Raw genomic sequence first — 16,277 nt, forward strand, 5'->3', positions numbered from 1 at the left:
GGAGTTCATCTGTGAGCTTTTCAAAATTGTTACACTCTGAAAAAATTTTTCCATTGTATTTCTAGGAAAAAAAGTCTGCATAGAAGTGGATCCATGGATTTCAATCTCATGGTTGCCAAGGTTCACCTATATTTGTTCATGTACATATTTTAAGAAATATAAATATGAGAAATAAAACTAAAATGATTCATTATAATATAATGAATACAATAGTTACAAATCACTTGCCATAATTTGACCACAGAGAGACAAATCCAGCATTTTCCTCTGTATATTTTCAATTTTCATAAGTTACATGTACTCATGATGCATATATCCTTTTTTTTTTTTAACAACGTGGAATGACATCATTAAATGTCCTTCTCTATTAGGGCTTCTCAAACTTTAACCCGTAGGTAGGTGCAGGAAGGTGAATCTACATCTCTGGGTATCTAGCGCTTTATAAAATATCTCTGAGGTCTTCTGCTGTACCCTGAAACCTCATAAGAATATTTGCAGCCTATACAAAATACATCTCCATTGGTTATGATAGGAAAATAAAACATTACTTACCACTGAAGCTACTTAATGGTCCTGCTCAAGTATTTGAGTATAAGTGATGCCCCTAGAAGTTATGCAATCGAATCTTGTGTCTCTGGGTCCTCCGACACTGCCTACCACCACCTGCCCTCAGTCCTGGACTCCCATGGGAGAAGCAGGACTCTGCACCATCACAGTGAATCCCTCATGACTGCATCGCATTCCACTGAACTGGATATGGTTTGAATTATTCAACCAATCTCTAATTGAGAGCATTTAAGTCTTTTCAATTCATTTTAAAGAGACTTTTTTTTTATAATGGTTTTAGGTTCACAGCAAAATTGAGTAGAAGATGATAATTCATTTTCATTCTGGCATTATCACCTGGAAATAGCATCAGGAGCCACAAGTTAAGAGCTCAGTCCCACAACAGTGCCCCCACTTCAGATGCCAGTTCAATTAGCAGGTTGCTACCTGCACTTCTGATTGTCCAGCTATGAATTGGGGTTCCCACAATCTCATCTTTATGTTGGATTAATTTGCTAGAGTTGCTCACAAACCTCAAGGAAACATTTACTTACTTCTACTGGGTTTTCTGGTTTGTTAATAAAGGATATAGATGAAGCCCCAGATGGAAGAGATGCACAGGGCCAGGCGTGGCAGGTAGGGTGTGGAGCTTCCATGACCATGTCATGGACACCACCCTCCAGGAACCTCCACCTGTTCAGCTCCCCAGAAACTCAATGAACCCAACCCTTTGAGGTTTTCATAGAAACTTCTTAGGTATAGTTGATTATATGGTTGACCATAGGTGATCAATAACCTTCAGTCCCTCTTCCCTCCCCAGAGGTTTTCAGCTGGAATACCAATTGAAAGTTCCAATCTTCCAATGACATGGTTGGTTCCCCTGGCAACCAGCACCCCTCCTGAGGTCTTCTAGGGGCCTCCCACCGTCATCTCATTAGAAGAAAAGATGCTCCTATCATGAAGAAAATTAGAAATGTCTCATGGGTTCTGCATCAACCAGGGGTCAAAGACCAAATATTAGAACAAAAAGTTCTCCTAGTGCCCCTATCTACCAGGGTTTTAGGAGCTGTATGTCAGGAAGTAGGGATGAAAACCAAGTATGTATTTCTTAATATCTCACATGTGTGCATGGGGTGGCGGGAAGTGAGTGTCTATGGAGCTGGTGGGGAATCCCCCAGCTGGTGAGTCCGTGTGAGCCCTTCAAACCTGAGCATGGCAACAGTGCACGGAAAAGTCTCTTGAGGATATCTCGGTGTCTCAAATCAATCCTCAGTTTATTAAAGTTATAGACCACCAAACCTAGTTATTCTAAACTTTAAAGTTCAATGTACAAATTCTACATTTGTTCATAGACTTAATAAATTTTAATAATAACAGGTTGACCAAATGGATGTCAATAGAAAAAATCCTTTTAAAAACATCAGTGACCTTTACAAATGTAGTTAATGAAATTCCCATAAACATGTTATCCTGCTTTTATAATTTTTGTTTGTTTTTTACTTCAAAATTAGTTTCTGATATATGACTTGAGTCAGTGTCTAAATGTGCCCATCACCCATATGGTGTTCACTGTACTGGTTAGGTGGGTTTTTGCCCTTCCCCTCCTCTCCAGTGACTTTTACTTTGCTCTATGTACTTGCGTGCTTATCAGTGAGTTCCAATTTATTAGAGACTACACGTGGTGTGTGTTTTTCCATTCATGTGATACTTCACTTAGGATAATGGTCTCCATTTCCTTCCAAATTATTGGAAAAGGCAGTAATTCACTTTTATGGCCTAGGAGTACTACCACGATACACATATATCATATTTTGTTTATGTACTTATGAATTGATGGGCATTTTGGTTGATTCCACATCTTTGCTATTGTGAATTGTGCTGCAATAAACATTTGAGTTCAGGTGTCTTTTTATAAAATGACCTCTCTTTCTTTGGGTAGATACCCAGCAGTGGGATTACTGGATCAAACGGTAGGTCTAATTTTAGTTCTTTGAGAAATCTCCCTACTGTTTTCCATAGGAGTTGTACTAAATTGCAATCCCACCAAGAGTGTATAAGAATTCCTTTCTGTCTACATCCATGCCATCATCTAATGTTTTTGTACTTTATAATAAAAGCCATTCTAACAGGAGTAAGGTGTTATGTCATTGTGGTTTTAATTTGCATTTCCAAGATGGTTAGTGATGTTGAGCATTTTTTCAAGTTTGTTGTCCATTCGTCTACCTTCTTTTGAGAGAATTTTTTTCTTGTCTTTTGCACACTTTTTCATGGGGTTGTTGGATATTTTCTTGCTGATTTTATTTCTTTTTAGATTCCAGGTATTAGCCCTATATTGGATGGGTAGATTGAAAATAAATTTTTCTCATTCTGTAGGTTGTGTATTTACTCTTTAGCTGTGCAGAAGTATTTTAATTTAATCAAGTGCCATGTATTTCTTTTTGTTGCTGCTGTAATTGACATTGTGGTCTTGATCATAAGTTTTTTGCGTAGACCAATGTCTAGAAGAGTTTTTCCTAAAATTTCTTATCAGATTATATGGTTTTGTGCCTTACATTTAAGTCTTTTATCCATCTTGAATTAATTTTTGTGAGTGGTGGGAGATAGAGCTCCTGTTTCATTCTTCTGCATGTGGCTCTCCCATTTTTTAAGTGAACATTAACTCCACAGTGGTATTTCCTGGAGAGTGTCTGATTTACATATTGTGGGAGAGGCTACGAAAGCAGCCACAAACCCCATGGAGATGGAAATTGTGGAACCAGCAAAAGGTGAAGGGCTGGAAGACTTAGAAAAATCGTCCTGATTAATCATGATGACATTTCCATATGCAATCCTGTTTCCAGAAAAGGCACATTCCCATCTGTTCAATGCGATTGATCTTTCTCAAATCTTCCAATGGCATATTGCTTGGTAAGAAAGGTTTTCTGCATGTTTATTCATCTGCTCCTTCTTATTCATCAGAAGGTATTTTTCTATGCATCTCACATTGTCTATGATTACTAAGATGGAATTCTTTTACTTCTCAAGCTTTTATTAACTCACACTGTATGCAAGAAAGTCCCAATGTCTCCTTCCAGTTCCACAGACAAAGCCCTGGGAAATTCCAGCTTTTAGTGTCAGGGAGATGAGGTGTAAATGGCAAGAAGACTGAGATGCAGCAGCTAGGGAAGAGGAATGAATGACCAGGAGATCACAAGGGTCGGGTCCTGGTGACCAAGACAACATGGAACTTCAGGGAAGAGAGACTAGTCATTTGTTTCGAACACTGATAAATCCTGTAAGATAGGGACTGAAAATGACCAATTGAATTCCCGTAAGTGGTATCACAGTGTATTTGGCAAAAAGAGTTCTGGTGGCCTAGTGGAGATGTATCTTCATTGCAGAGAGTTCAAGAGAGAACGGAAGGGAGGAAGTAGAAACTGTGAGTGCCAAGGACTCTTTGGAGACATGTCACAGTAAATGTAGAGGCAAGAAATGGGCCTGCAGGAGAAAATGGCTACACTCGCTAAATCTTTGCCATTTCTGGCAGAATCTGACTTCCTGTCTCCCATGACACCAGATGGGCTAATTTCCATTGGGCTTTTCACTTCTTGTGGTGACAGTATTCCCCTGACTTCCCAGCGACACTGTGAGCTCCACGAAGACAAGTTTGGGTCTGATAAGACCTTTGTTCTTCTACTCTCTCCTGTTCACCTGCACCGGGTCACAATTTGCAGTTGCATGAGTATTACTACTCTGCTTTTGTCTTCATCTCCTTCAGTACTGGAGGTCACAGGGCCACCTCTGCTTTGCACCCTGCCTGTGGATTTAGTTCCCAGCACATAGGAGTTCTCAGCAAGCTCTAGGGTTGCGTTCATGGTCAATAAATGTGTCAGCTAGGGAGGTATCTAACTTCTCTTAGACGTCGTTTCCCTATCTGTAAATTGGGTAAAATAACAGTGTTTTCCACATACATCTCTGTGGGTGTTCAGGAGAATTGGAATGAATCAGTAAGTGCTCTATGTGTTCATTAACTGAATAAGTGGACCTTAAGAAACGTTTGATGAAAGAATAGAAGGGTGAAGAAATGTCCTCTCAGAATCAGACTAAGTTCATGGACCCTCTCTGCCTTCTCAAGGTCCCCCTCCCACTGCCCCTCTCTGGCCCCTTCTCTCCTCTCCCACAGGAACACCAGAAGTCATCCAAGTTCCATAGATCCACTGACCCATCAATTTTGGGGGGCTGCCTCCACCATGGGGATGGAGGAGGAGTTGTGTTATGCCTCCCTCAGCTTCCCTAGGATGAATCCTTTGGAGGGCACCTCCAGTCACTGCTCAGAGAAGAGGAAGTGACAGGTCATTGGACTGAGTGACAAGATCACATCCTCTCTGGGAAGGAAGACTGAAGGCTGGTTCGTGGAGAATTAACTCCCCATAGTCAATGTGTTAATACACTGTTTGTGAATTTCCTGCTATATTGATATTATCTTTTGTACCCAGAGGCCTGGGAACCAATCTATGCTCTTTTATATGCTAAAAGCATGACATTGGGTGAGCTACTTTTCCCTCCATGTCTCAATTTCCTGCTCTGCAAAATGAATGCAAGATGTCCTATCTCACAGGGCTGCTGTGAGGATTAAATAAGGATGCACATGGAAAACACCAGTCTTGGAGCATAGTGAGAGTTTCCTGCATACTGGTTACTTCTCCCTTAGTGACACTTGGTCCAGAGGAACAGTGTGGACATTCATATAAACTGTATCATCAATATGTGAGTCTCACTGGCTGCTCAAACTCCACCAGTGATCCCTTCCCTGACTTGCCCTCCCACATCATCGCCCTCCACTCCTATTTTGCTTCCTCCAAATTTCCTTACAATTTTCAAATAAGTGTTCAATGAGCACCTAACATATGCCAAGCTTTTTTCAAGAAGGGCATACTGAGCAATAAATAAAAAGACACAAAATCCTTCATGAAGCTTAATTTTAATAGAGTGAGAGAATGGTAAAGAATAATTAAGTAGATGATATTATATTGATCAGTAATAACAAGTTTGCCCTAAAAAAGATAGTAAAGTTAGATAGAGAATAGGGGATAGATTCTTCACTATGTTGTCATGACCTCATTCATCACTGAGAAACTGACATTGGAGTATGCACCCATGTACACACACACCATAGGCACTTACAGAGACACAGAACTCAGACATGCAGAAAAAGACCCGAGACACACATATATAGACACAGCCACACAGACACATACATATTTTAAACACACAGCACACAAACACACCCATATCCCAGATGCATGCATATAGTCCACAGACATGCACAGAGACACAAACAACATATGCACATAGACACACACCACAGATACAGAAACACTGACAAGGGAATCATACACACTCACATTACAGACACACAAAATGGGGTATCAGCTACCTGGGTCCTGAGACAGCTCCTCCCTGGGATCTTTTCCCTGGGAAGACTGGAGCCCTGGTTCCCAGTCCAACCAGACCCAAAGCCCCAGCAGGAAACCAAAAACAGTGCTGCTGATGAATCTGAGCAACCACTTTCTGTCATCCGGTTGACCTTTTCGCTTTCAATACCCACCCACTCTGGCTACTGATGTCACAGTCTCCCTGTCCCCACTGCCTGAGGTCCAGCGGATCCTGCTGGCCTGGCCATTGTGGTGCCGGCCGGTCCCTGCAGCAGCAGCTGCATCCACACTCAGACTGACCACTGGCGGTGGGCAGGGCCCTTGGGCTTGGTCAGGAAGGTGGGGATGGCTCTGGACCTCAGGAAACACAGACATACAGGTGAGTCAGGGGAGAAGGGAAGAGTCCCCTGCACGGACACCAGGGAGTCCTGCTGCTGCAGAGCTGATCCGCTGGCTGAGTCACCACCCCATTCCCCAAAAGAGGAGTAGGAGGAGATGGAGTGTGAGGTTCAAGCTTGGATTTCCTCGGACCCTGGAGCAGAGAGGTTGAAGGTGTCTGAGGCCAAAGGGGTGAAACGGTGGGTGGGGCTGCAGCCCATCAGTACTGACTTAGGGATGACTGACCTGAAAACTGAATTTCTAGGAAAACCAATGACTGACAGTGTGAAACAATTACCTGGCACACACGGGAGGGGCGTGAGTAACCCCCGGTGCCCTGTCGGGACGGCCTCGCTAAGAGACCGACTTCGTGGGAGCCTGACTGACCGACGACAGGGCAGGAAGGGAAGGGTGGATTATCTGATTAGCTGGTTTGCAAGTGACCCGGGCTCTGACCCAGGAGGACGCTCACCTGGTCCCTAACCCGGCCACTCACCTGGTCCCTCACGGGGCGGATGACCCGCTGCCCTCCGTGCTGGCCGGGCGCCCTGCGCGGTGCCGGGCTGAGGAGCACAGACGGCTGCTGTGAGCCACCGACGGTCCGCGGTGTGGCCGCACGACGGACGCGGAACCGGGCTCTGCGCCACCAAGGGGCTCGGCCGCCTCGGCTCAGGGAGGTCAGTGAGTCCCCCGCCTGACGGGGAGCCCCGCTCTCCGGGAAGCCCAGTGTGTGGAGCCCCAAAGCAGGTCCTCACCTGATGAATGCCGGGGACACCTCCAGACAGCTCGGGCCCGGTGGTTCCAGTCACCGTCTGTCCCGTGCGCCGCGAAGGTGGTGTGGACGCCCAACTGTCACTGTGGGTCCTGCTAGTGATTCTCACAGAGAGCGCGTCCGCCCCACAGCCAATCAGGGGCTGCATAGTCCTACTTTAGCCAATCATCAGCTGGATGCTCCTCCTCAGCCAATCAATAAGGCAGATGGACTGTTGCGTACAATGTCACGTGCCCCTGGGAGGTAGACACAGCTGCGAGAGCCAATCAGGAGCTTAAATAGCAAGTCCCTCCTCCCATTGTGAGCTTCCCAGATTCTTGAGGGCTTGGCCAATCAGAAGCCGTGGGCGGTGCCATGCCTTTTGGGCCCTTATTCTTTCATCCAGGACTTGGGGTACCAAGCTGGGAAAGTCAGTCTACTGTCCCAACCCCCCCCTCCCCCCGCCGTGACTTCCCTGTCCTCTCGATTAACGCTGCTTTGTTTCCTCTCACGGGCCCCACTGCGCACCTTGGAACACTTCTTCCTACTCGATTACACTAGGACGTGAGCTCGCTGTGGGCAGAGTGTTGTCATTGCTTTTTCTCACTCATGTCTCCTCCAGGGTCGCTGGCTCCGTCCGTGCTCGCTGCTGTGGGCTGAGCGCGCGTCCCCGACAGCCCTGCTCACCTTTCTCCTCCCCGCTCACCTGTCCCGGCTCCGGCAGGTCCTCACTCCCTCCCTGGGCTCCCGCTGGCTCAGCCCGATCACTGTAGGCCGTGACCCTGTCTCTGCCCCGCTGGCACCGCGGGTGCCCCTCCAGGGTCGGCCTCACCCCACCCGGCCCCCAGGGACTCCACTGCACAGGTGGGAGCCCGCGCCCAGGCTGCGGGAGCAGTGCGGGCCACGGCCAGCAGAGGGCGCTGTGGCGTCGCGGGGAGGGGAGGGCGAGTGTGGCGGGGAAGTCCCAGCTGTGCGGAAGTCAGAGCTGGTGCAGGAGGAGCCCCAGACCTCTCACTTCCCTTTTCTCCTTCCACCCTCTCAGCCGCCCCATCTCCCAGACTGGCCGCTGAGCAGTGTGTGGCCTGCGAGGTCCACTGTGGCCAGACCAGGCTGCTCTGAGCCTGCACTTGCAGGAACACAGTGAGCCCTCTTGATGACTCCGTGTAGACTCGCTAGGGGTGGGGGCTGGGCTGGGCAATCCTCACTGCCCCACAGGGAAATCCTGGCTCAGGACTTGAGATTCGGGCTGGAAGTGCCAGACAGGGACAGTGCAGGAGGGCCTGAGCGACTGTGCGCTATTGCATCTTCAACACAACAGGCTCCCAGTGTGACTCTAGCTGAATGTGAGTCAGGTATATAACACAAAATGTCTATTAGTCATATTATAATATCAGAAAGAAACATGTGAGACCGATTTTCATTATACCCAGAGGACAGATGCTGGTGAGGAACCACCCAGGGCTTCTGGCCTGCTGTTGGAGCCCAAGTCCTGTCTGGGGAAGGGACATTTCACACACTTGTTCTTATGGAGTAAATGTGTCTCTCCTTAATAGTTGAGAAATTATTTCTGGGACGTGTTTTGTATAGGAAAAAAAATACATGTGTTAGAATAAGGGAAGCTTGGATTCAATCCTGATTACTAAATCACTTCACCTCTATGTGCCTCAGTTTCCTGCTTGCTAAGTCAGAAATAATAAGTGCCAGCTCACAGGGATGGTATGACTTGTACAGATCATCCTATATGTGTCTTAGTACAAGGTGTGGGTTCCTAAGTTCTAGGTTCTTACCTCTCTGGTAGGAAGTTCCTGGTGTCAATGTACTCTGATGCCAGGAGTGCCAAGTCGCTTAGTGTATTAAATGAACACATGACATTTAAGGAACAGGAACTAAAATTTTCACCAGCAACAACCAAAACCAGGGCCCAATAAAACATAACGCCAGATACTTCTAAATAAATCAGATAGGAAAGAAATTGAAGGTTATATGGTGGCTCTAAAAATTCTATGCCCCAAAATACTTGCCTCTTCTCCAGAAGCAGGACTATGGAAAGAAAGTTCAGCTGTGAAAACTCTGAAGATGGTCACTGAGACAGATATGCTCATGTGCTCACTCACCTGGTGGACAGACCTGGCTGAAATCAAAGACTAGAATTTCATAGGAGAAGCCGTACAAACCTCAGCCATACATGTCACAGGGTTAGCAGAGCTCACCGCCTTCCACCACCCAGTTTTTAGTTGGGATTTTTGAGAAATCCCACTCTAAAAAACATACCCAGCCACAGTGCGTGTGCATACTAGAAGACATGGTCTCATCAAAGCCTGCAACTGGAAATTATCTAAATAGCTCCCTAAAGTAGGAGGGTTGGATCCTGTGTGGCACAAACACACATTGCGATTCTTTTAGCAGTGACAGTTACTGACGTGTGAACTAATGGGGAGAGATTTTACAAGAGTGAGTACAAAAGTCAGAGGCAGAAGAGTACACACAGAAAGGTTGTGATTATGTAAAATAAAAATCATCACAGGGTTTGCTCTGGGGGGAGGGGCAGGAACTAGGAATGGGGGCTGGGGCCTTCCTGGTCTGCACCACTGTTACAAGAATGTTTACATTTCATGAAAATTGACCAATAATATGTGCATGGTCTCTACAGCAGAATAGTATGTTCTGCTCTAATATCTTTAATTATCACACAAATAAATGCTAATTAATGATAAAATTTAGATGATATAGAAAAACTATACGAAAATCATAATTAACTTTGATCACTTCAAGAAGAGCAAAACAACCCAAATAACCCTTTATTCACTAAGGAATTGATTTATTAGCTAATATTACATTCTACGGATCAAAATCACTGGCAATTTCTTTCCCATGTGCAAGGCAGAAATAATTCCAATTTCTCATACACTCTTCCAGGTAAGAGGGGCAGGAGCAGCAGTGTGACCTTGGGGAGTGTTTTGCTGTCTCCAGACCGTGCTGTGGGCTGCAGGGGGAGGAAGTGGGGAAGGCTCAGCTCCCAGAACCTCCTGTCTCGGGCAGCCGTGGGCCTGCAGCTTCCCTCACGTGCACAACGACTGTTTCGTCCTCACACTCTGGCTTCCTGTTGTGGTTTTCTCTAGTTTTTCCCAGCCTGTTCCTCCTCCACCGAGTGACCCTGTGACCAGACAGTCCCAGGATAGCGCCTGTGCTCTGGGTGCTGCTACCCGAGTGACTAGTCCTTTCCTCTGGGCTCTGCCCTGATGCCTCCCCCACTTGCTGCCTCTCCAGCCTCCTCCTGCACCTGTTGTAACCAGTCCCTGACCCCTGTCACCAGGCAGAATGCAGGACTTACCCCACATGCCTCCTTTTTCCACCCACCGTGATCAGGACTGGGTGTGTCCTGTGTCCTTCATTCCAAAAAATGTTGCCCTTCAGCCCTTTCTCCTTCCCTCCCTGCCTCATCCCCTCCCTCCATCCCCATGTCCTTTTCTGTCCTGGATAAGGCGCCCTCCCCCCCACAGCCCCTCCCCTCATGCTGTGGCCCTCACAGCACCCAGGCCCAAAGAGAGTTTCCTGCACCCACAGCCCACCATGCCACTCCCTGCTCAGAGCCCCCCATGCTCTCCAAGCACCCTCAGCTCACCATGTCCCAGTGTGTCCCCCTGGAAGATCCCGGATATACTTGCAGGTCCCCTCACCTGCCAGGCTGTCTCAGTGCCTTTCTCCTCTTCTCCACCCAGGATGCTCTGTGACAACTCCCCCTCCTTCCACCCTCAGCTCAGCCTCTTTCCCTCCAGGGGCTTTCAGCTTTGTGGTCTCATGGACTGTTTATTCATGAGTATGGGTCAAATATGTGCCTTCTGTTTGTCTTTGATTTGAGGTAAGGGAGAGACAGGCCTCCCAGCTCAGCCTCCTGCTCCTTCTGTCTCTCACACAGCCCTGACGACCCTGAACAATGGAACGTCCCTGCCCATCAGGGGGGCCAGTCCCTGCGCCTGGTGAGTGTGGCTGGCAGTAACCTCTGCCACACTGAGGTCCCAGGAGGCAAAAGCCCTGAATCCTCCCCAGCTCTCAGCACCAGGGCCTTGGAGCTGCCCATGTAGAGGATGGAGAGGCAGGTGCTGGTCAGGTGTTTGGGCTGTGGGAGGGGCTGAGGCCTGGGGGCAGATCCTCACCTCCTCTCCGCTTCCCCAGGGGCTCCTCTGGCTGCACATGTGTGACTGGGAACCACGAGGGCTCCTGGGTCCTTGGTCCTCACCCTGATGGGGGACCCCGATCGGGGCTGGTATTCTCTTCCCCTGTGGCCTCACCTGGAGCTACTGCAGCAGGTGAACAGACCTGCCTGTCTCCAGGGAAGCACAGTAATGAGCTCCTGAGTCCCAGGTGGGGCTGAGCTGTCCTCACCCACCTGGAGCCAGAATTAAACTGACCAACTGTGACCGGAGACCAGTGTTGGCTGTGCAGGTGTGGGGCCCCCAGGGGAGCTGGGCTGGGAGGCCTGACTCACCCCTCCTTCTCCAGACAGAACTGAGATGTGGACACCAGGCCCTGAGGGACAGACTTGGGACATCACTGTCAGCTTCTCTTTGGAAACTGTCCACTAACGCCCCACCGCTTGCCCCTTTGTGTCTTGTCTGCCCCTCTCCCCATGTATGTACCTCCCACTGTCCTGCCCATCCCTGTTCCCTCCTGTTCCCTGTCCCAGTCTTCTGATGGCAGAGCAGACTTCAGGACCTTGTGCTCCCACCACTCAAAAGTTACCTTGTTGCCAGGCAGGGCGACACATTGCTGTTATCCTAGCACTTTGGGAAGCTGAGGCAGGAGGATTCACTTCAGGTCAGAAGTTTGAGACTAGTCTGAGTATGAGTGAGATCCCATCTCTACTTAAAATATAAAAATTAGCCAGGCATGGTGGCATCTGCCTGTAGTCCCAGCTACTCAGGAGGCTGAGGCAGGAGGATTGCTTGAGCCCAGGAGTTTGAGGTTGCTGTGAGCTAGGCTGATGCCACAGCACTCTAGCCTGGGCAACAGAGGGAGACTCTTCCTTAAAGAGAAGAAAAAGAAGAAAATAAAGTTACCTGTTATCACTATACAGTTTTCATCCAAACCTGGCTCATACTGTTTTCACCCAAATCTGGTTCCTATAGTATATTAGATTTGTCATTTTTCACCCTAAATCTGTGCTTTGTATTTCTGCGTTTGTAGCATCTACTATTGGCAAAGCCAGGCTCAATATTCTCAGGGGTTACTAATGTGAATGAGGTCGTTCTGCATTGAGTGACAGCAGTCCCCGCCCACAGCATTTGGGATGATAAGGGGCCCCAAACTCCTGCTGGCTGTCCTATTACCCTCCAGCTGGCCCTCCTGCTCCCTGTCCCCACAGGGTAGCCAGAGTGGACACCTGAAAACACAGATGTGACTCTGTCACCCCCAGCCTCTCATACTTAAACAGCCCTTCCCTGGGCCCTATTTCTCACTGAAATAATGTCAAACTAGGAAAGTGGCCCATGAGACTTTCCTATCTTTCCCCTTATGGCTGTATCAGTCAGTTTTCTCCAGAAAAACAGAACCCCTCCCATTATGGGGTACATATATGTACACGTGCATGTATGTATGTATGTACATGAACATACATTATCCTGAGGGATTGACTCAGGTCATCTCAGAGGCCACGATGTCCCACAGTCTGCCACCTGCGAGTTGCAGGGCCAGGAACACCGGTGGTGTCAGTGTTGGTGCAGGGCAGCAGAAGGCGGGTGTTCCAGCCCCATGGAGAAGACGGGAAGGAAGGAATCCTCCCCTGCTCCAGTTTTAGGCTATTGAGGCCTCAGAGGTGTAGGCGATGCCCATCTACCCAACTGATCCTCTGACTCGTATGCTAATGTGGTCTGCAAACCCACTCACACACGCAAAGAGAATAAGCTTTTATCTGAGCACCTCACAGGTCCATCAAGTTGAAACATGAAAGTAACTGTCCCACTGTCCTAGGAGGCCGATGCTCAGCACGTGCAGACTCACAGACACACAGACAGACTCAATCTCTCTCACACATTCAAGGTCTCTCTCTCCTCTCTGTCTCTCACACTGGCACACTCACACACTCACACAGAAACACACACACCTGGACGCTGAGCATTCTGAGTACTGAGGGGTTTCCTGCCCTTGGCCCTGGGAAGATGGGGATCCCATGAATAGGCAAATAGCTCTACGTGTCAGGTCAAAGGAAGCTGAGACAGTGTGTTAGGAAGAGTGGAATATTAGGGATGCCATTTTCCTGGATTCTTTGCATGACACTGCACACTGTCTTGGACACCTGTGTCATCAATGCATGTGTCACTCAATGATTCTCTGCTCCCTCTTTCCCAGCCTGTGGCTGTTCCCAGCAGCCTCCTTGCAGCCCAGCAGTTCAGCAGCTGCTATGCCTCAGCAACGAGATGGGCCAGCAATCAGCTACCATGTGTGATAGCTGCAGTAGCACCTCACCATCTACTGGCACTCAGAGCCTTGTGGCTCCTGCTTAAATTTCCTTCTTCTCTTATGTCAACTTCAACCTGGAAGCACATGGGGAAGGAGATTCTGGGAAATGTGCTTTAATGCAGGCTTAGTTGAAGTGAAGACACTGAAGACTTTGAATTACCTTTGACAAGTAATCCGTAATCCTTTAAATACACCATGTAGATAAATTAGTCAGGAAATTAAACCCCCAACTTTCCGTTTCCCTATTAGCAATGATTTGTGTGGGCTAATGTTTTAGTTATCTACTGCTGCACATCAAACCATCCCCACATTCAGTGGCCAAAGCGATCATTTCACTGTATGTCATGGTGCTGCCGTTTGACTGGGACTGAGCTGGGCAGTTTCATTAGTAGATTTTCTTTGAACTCTTTCAGGCAGTTGCATTGAAGTCATGGCCTGGACTGTGGCTGGATGTCTGAAAGCTCAGTTCTATTCCATGTAGTATGTCATTTTTAGGAGTGCCCTGATATGCTCACATAGAGGCTTCAGGATCCTTAAGTCTAGGGAGGAATCTTCCAGGCCTGCTTACTGTCTGATCCACGGAAGTCTCAGAATGTATTGTCCTCCACTTTCTGTTTGTGAAAGCAGTCGTAAGCCCAATCTAGACTCAAGAAGAGGAGACAATAATAATGATAAACTCCCTTGTGTAATGACAGGAACACTCTCTTGCACAGGGTGGACTGACATTGTTAGGGGCTGTATTTGGAGACAAGTTCCTACAGCTGCACAGGGTCTGAGTGTCAGATGCCCCCTCTATCTGTTGAGGGGTTTGCCTCTCTCAGTCAGGGATGTCAACAGCATGAAGTGGGAACATGTATGTAGAGGGGCTGAATAGAGCCTTCCCCTTTTCTGCCCCTGGAGCATGACAACAACCTGGCATTGTCCATCGGGCATTGCTGAGTGGGACTGAAGGACAAGGCACAAAAACACAGGCCAAACCCTCTCCCCAGTGCCTCGTTCCAGATTGACCTACACTCTCCCAGCACATCTGACATGTGGACTTCAACCTAGGGCCACTGTTCTGTGACCAGCCCCTCCCCAAGCTGCAGACAACTCCCAAATCAGGGCTCAACTCTGAATCAGCACCACGGACAGCACCTCCAGTCAGACTTAGAGATCTCCAGGAGCCAGAACTATCCCGGGCAGAAGGACGCCCCCTATGGGTGGTGACCTCTCCCACCAGGGCAGAGGTGGGGTTTTGACACACAGAGGGCAGAGCTTGGTAGCTGCCTGAGGGTCTCTAGGGCAGTGGGAGGGTGAGAGGGATGGAAACACAGCACCTCAAAGTGCAGGGATTTCTGATTTCCTAGATAATCACACCCACAGTGACTGCCTGAGAGTCCCTACTGTGTGTCCTCTGCCTGTTCCTTCCTGAGAACTCACCCTCCACTCCAGAAGAGCAAGATCCCCCCATCAACAGTCTGTGCCTCCCCATCACAGCCACCCACCCTCTGACCTTAGAAATGTCAGGTGATTTGTCTGTCTCCAAAGCAGATGTCGCTCTGCTCAAAGGCAAGGACTGGGTCTGTGCTATTCACACCTTTCCCTGAAAGGTCGAGGCACAGCATTAATGCTTAGTGCCTGGCTGCTGAGCGAGTGAATGAATGAATGAAATCTCTTCCCTCATCTCATGGGAGAAACTTTACAATTCTTCCCTATCAGATTAACACAAGGTTCCCCTCTCCCGGCCCAGTCAGACCTGGACAGACCAAGCTTGACAAAGTGTCTCCTGAGCAGATAGTTGCACATGAGACAGGGCACCCATGGGATTTGAGAAATTCAGTGAGAACCTTAGTCCACTCAGGTTGCTATAAAAATATCATAAACTGCATTTTTCCTTTAAAGAATAGAAATGTATTTCTCACAGTTCTCCGTGCTAGGAATTGCGAGATCAAGATGCCAGCACGTTTGGTGTCTCCTGAGGGCCTCCTTCTCTTTGCGTTCTCAAATGGTGGAAAGGTAGAAACAAGCTTCCTCCATCTCTCCTATAAGGACACAAATCCCATTCATGGGGGCTCCACTGTCATGATCCTATCACCTCCCAAAGACCCCACCTTCTGAAACCGTTGCCTTTGGAGTCAGGATTTCAGCATTTGGAACTGGGGAGAGGGGGCCACAGACACTCAGGCCGTAGCACTTGTCAGTCGGGACCTCAGTGCCTTCTGTCCACATTTGGGAAATGGGGCCAGAGGCCTCCCAGCCCTCGTGGGTCATAAGTGGACCATATGTTCCTGTTTGGCACAGGGTTAGATTCTCTGTGGCGTCCCGATGTCTCATCTCCCTGTTTTGATTTTCTCATTTCAATTGCAAATTGGGGACTCTTGGAAACAGAGAAGCCACACACAGCCCTTCTGACCACTGCACTGCTGCAGCTTTCTCCCTTGGAGAGAGCCACTGGTCAAAGAAGAGGTCCAGGGTGGGGGCACAGGGGGAATGAGGCTGCAGGAAGTTACACCAGCTGGAAATGCAGGAAATGGTAGTGGGGGCGGCTGTGGCTGCTCACACCCTGCACTGTCCCTCCTCAGTCCTCACAGACAAGGGATGCCCCTGGTTATGGGCAGTCAGAGCACAGCAGCGGACAGGACAATCCATGAGGCCGAGTAGAAGAAAAGACTGTTTTCTATGTGTCCCACGGTTCAGGAAACCATTCTCAAAGTCACATGATTCCAGGCAGCATGCTCAGATGCACAATT

The sequence above is a fragment of the Microcebus murinus genome, unplaced genomic scaffold, assembly GCF_040939455.1.
Source record: "Microcebus murinus isolate Inina unplaced genomic scaffold, M.murinus_Inina_mat1.0 scaf044_hap2_Mmur4.0, whole genome shotgun sequence".
In the NCBI taxonomy this organism is placed as follows: domain Eukaryota; kingdom Metazoa; phylum Chordata; class Mammalia; order Primates; family Cheirogaleidae; genus Microcebus; species Microcebus murinus.